Raw genomic sequence first — 3654 nt, forward strand, 5'->3', positions numbered from 1 at the left:
CGATCTCCATCGAGCCACCGTATCTAAGTCGAAGACGATCTTCACGGCACTCCGGAGAAAATTAAGAAGATTGCGAAACAACCGAGGACGAGTCCCACTTTCTATTCTGAGCGCGGTCCGTGTACTTTTGAGATCGCACTGAAGCTCGCCTGTGATTGGCCAACCCAAATTCGAATAGCAGCCTGCAGTGGGCGGCCCTAGACCTACTCGACAATCGCAGAGAGACCAAGACTGCGTTCCGACTCCTGGTGCACATAAACAGTACACTTCCAAGGTATTTATAAACTATCATAAAACCTTGTTTATCGTTTTTCGTAGTTTACCCCGTTGTAGTTTATTGTATCGTAGTAATGTCAAATTTAGCTATAGTGTCACAGTCATTATAGAACAGCATGTATATGTACAGTGTGTAAAGCGATGGGGTATACAAGAGGGAATTTTTTTTAAAATAATGATTTATGAAAAAAATTTATTCTTCATGATATGTTTTGCTTGCTTTGAAAGTACCAAAAACGTTTCGATTGTTTGTGGATTGATAGCAATACGCTATCTTGATTATAATGTAGAATGATAACTTTCAATAACAAAAATTTTTTTTTTTTTTTTTATTAAATACATGTAAGTTATAATGTAAAATAGGTGTTAAAATTAATTTTATTATTTTTCCAGATTTCTATAAATAAATTTTAGATTATCGAAACGTTATTGGTACTTTCAAAGCAAGCAAAAAATATCATGAAGAATAAATTTATTTCATAAATCAATATTTAATTAAAAAAATCCCACTTGTATACCCCATCGCTTTACACACTGTACATATATTGTAAAGGCGACTTAATTCCCTGCTAGTGTTTTGAGTTCAAATAAGTGCTTTGTGAGTGAGTACTGTTTGCTTTTATGTTAACGATTCGAGTCTGAAAAGCGTTACGCACTTACAGCAGTTTGTTTTGATTTTCGATTCAGTTATACCTATACTAATTTCTGAAATAAAAATTAAGTTTCTTTCTGTACTCGGCGGTTCTAGGATAAACATTTTAATTTCAGTTAACATAATAAAGATAGATTTTCCCTTTTGTGCCGTGAATTTTGTGAACGAATGAGCTAACCCTACTTTTACAGGAGTTTGCCGCCTCGATCCCCACTTCTTTTAACATGCGTTATTTACAGATTAAAGGCAAATTTCTAAGAAAATAAGAACGTAATAGGTTTTAATAAAGATTATTGATCATTTATCATTTCCCATTTCCTCGAGGCCAGAAAAGGACCATCGACTGAATGCTAGCCGGAGCCCAACAGCAATTGTTTTATGTAAGAAGAACTTGAGGAGGACACGGTAGGAAGAGTTGAAAAGTAACCAGCCGGTTACAAAGGCTGCCTCATTAAAGATTTTCTAGGCCTAGGAAGAAGTGCAGACGCCAAGAACCTGAGCGAGAACTGCTAAGGTTATTATTTTTATAAAACTTTTTACGTTCTCTGCAGAACGTTGTAGTGTTTTCTAGAGCAAATTCGGTAAATAGTGTTTTATTACAAAGAAACCTCCCTGATTCAGCTGTTTGGTCACGTAAAAACTATTAAAGTTGTGTTATCGCCCATCAGACTGGCACGGATAACTTTCCCACGCGATTAACAGGTCGGTAACGCATCCGGTAAACATTGATTTAAAAATATAGAGCGCCAAACTCATTGGGAACGCACTGACTTTAATCATTTGAAAATATCAACATTTTGGAATAAAAAAACCCTCTTAACGAAACCACAAAAAATTTAATTCCGAGAAACACAATTCGCTTCCGTACCGAGCGTATGCGTACTCATCTGTCAACAATTCAATTAATATTAATTTCCACCTTTACAAGAGCTCGTACATTCTGTGACCTCATTTCGAAGAAGTCATACAAAAACTCGGTCGTAGTTAAACAATCTGAGACGCTTAATTTGTTCACGAACAAACTTAAATAATCTGCGAAAGTGTGCAAAGTAGAATTTGGCTTTTTTAGCGCATTTTGTAAAAATTAAAAAAAAATGTGCTATTTGCGTTTTTTCCGTCCGGACCGACTTTTGTCGTTTCGAACTACTTCTAGGGGAACGGTGCTAAAGTCCTGGAATTTTTTGCAGTAGGTAGCCTATACCTTGAAGGTGTGCCAGACGGCCATCAAATTTCGCTGTCTAAAAGGGAGGCCCCCCTCACGAATTATTCCCTGAGATGCTGTTTTTGAAAGTAAAACGTGCATAACTTTGACATACAACAACCAATTGGTCTCAGATTTTGCATACGCATGCCTTTATTAGTGGTGCCAAGTTAAAGTTTAGAAATTGGGGGGGGGGGGGGGGTTAACACAATGTTCTACCCTTCATGGTATTCTAATGAAAGGTCCATCGAAAATAAATTGGTTTGTACAAACTATAACTTTCCCGTGCGATTTCAAGATCAGTGAGCGAAGTGGCCTGAAGAGGGGGGGGGGGGGGGGGTTAAAAATTAATGTTATCTCTCATTGTATTCTAATTAAAGGTCTCAACGGAAGGAACCGTTTTCTACCAAGTACTACTCTTCTTTCTGTCGTATTATCAAAGTACGGAGTGGAGGGGGAGAGGAGGTGCAACTAGTTTTATCCTTCATGGTACTCTAATGAAAAGTCTCAACGAAAGGAATTAATTTCTACCAACCATAGCCCCCCCTCCTCGACCTCAGATCGTGATCTATACCTCAAGAACGGATTGTCGGAAGAGGGTACTCACAAAGGGTGATTGAGACGTCTGCAAGAAATATATCCATTGGTGATGTCAAAACAAAAGCTATTTCGGTTAAAAAAATGCACTTTTTCTGCACAAGAGTTGTGCACAATTTATACTTGTTTTCATTTTTCTTCGAGAATGTGACGCAAGTTTTAAACGCTGTCGAAGTAAATACAAGCTTCAATATCCTGAAAAATTCCATACAACGAGAGACAATTGAAGAGAGCAAGTTACAAAAGGGTTAGCCGTAGAGGTTCAATTTATTTAGTACGAACGAGGGTCTTCAACCCCAATAATGTAACTAATCGTTACGAAACTCAAAGAAAGAACGAGTCGTTTAGTATAATTTTAAATAGCTTTGTGATTGTGTGTTTTGGCAATTCGCGCTTTAAAAAAATATACTTGGTGGGCCAAATATGCGACAGTAACATCTAAGTTTTAAATAAAAAATGACACTACGAGAGTAATCCAAAACAACAGGAATAGATACAAATAAGCCATTTGATTAAGTAGATATAATATATTACTCTCTATAAATATTCCTACGATGTATGTACGTCTACTACAATGTTTAAAAATGCTCGAAATATTTTTAGATCGTACCATGCGTAAATTTAAGGGGTGTCACAAACATGCCTAAAGCGTCACATTACTTTTCGAAATGGGCGTTTTAATTAGCTGAAGGCACGCGTGAAAATAAACCACTCATCTTCTTCCAAAATTTCTAAAAGAAAACAGAATTCCTATCGGTATAAGTATACATTGGGCACTCCAGTGCCTCATTAGGTAGTCGATCTTTACGCTGCTTTGATTTGAGCATGAAGGTGAAGTTATGCGCCATTAAAACACGCTTTGCGCGTTCCTTAAGAGAAAGGTTTATCAATATCAAGAATGCTTGGAATAAAATTGTTCGTATACACC

This window comes from Photinus pyralis, unplaced genomic scaffold, assembly GCF_008802855.1.
Source record: "Photinus pyralis isolate 1611_PpyrPB1 unplaced genomic scaffold, Ppyr1.3 Ppyr1.4_LG6, whole genome shotgun sequence".
Taxonomy (NCBI): domain Eukaryota; kingdom Metazoa; phylum Arthropoda; class Insecta; order Coleoptera; family Lampyridae; genus Photinus; species Photinus pyralis.